We start from the raw sequence: 292 nt of genomic DNA on the forward strand, positions 1-292 counted from the left end.
CTAAGTTGTAACTTACTAAATTGTGGATGTTGGGTAAGATGCCTCAAAAGGGGCCCAAAGATAGGTTCCAGCCAGGGAGGAAAATCAGCACTGCCCCAGGCAAGTTCTGGCCCTTGATGACTTAAGCAAGCCTCAATCAGCTCGAAGCTCAGGTCCTTCTCATTAAGCATGGCCATGGCTTCCTTAGTGGCGGGAGAGTAGTTATCCGACGTCACAATGTTCAGGTTTCTTCTGGCTCATCTCCAGGTATTTTCCTCATCCTTATCCTGTGGTAAGAGGTGAATTTACTTGG

The 292-nt window shown here is 47.6% G+C and overlaps 1 pseudogene; it reads right to left on the reverse strand.

The window, feature by feature from the left end:
- LOC119588862 overlaps positions 1–292 on the reverse strand; it is a 22879-nt pseudogene that overhangs the window by 6590 nt on the left and 15997 nt on the right.

This window comes from Penaeus monodon, chromosome 24 (assembly GCF_015228065.2).
Source record: "Penaeus monodon isolate SGIC_2016 chromosome 24, NSTDA_Pmon_1, whole genome shotgun sequence".
NCBI lineage: Eukaryota > Metazoa > Arthropoda > Malacostraca > Decapoda > Penaeidae > Penaeus > Penaeus monodon.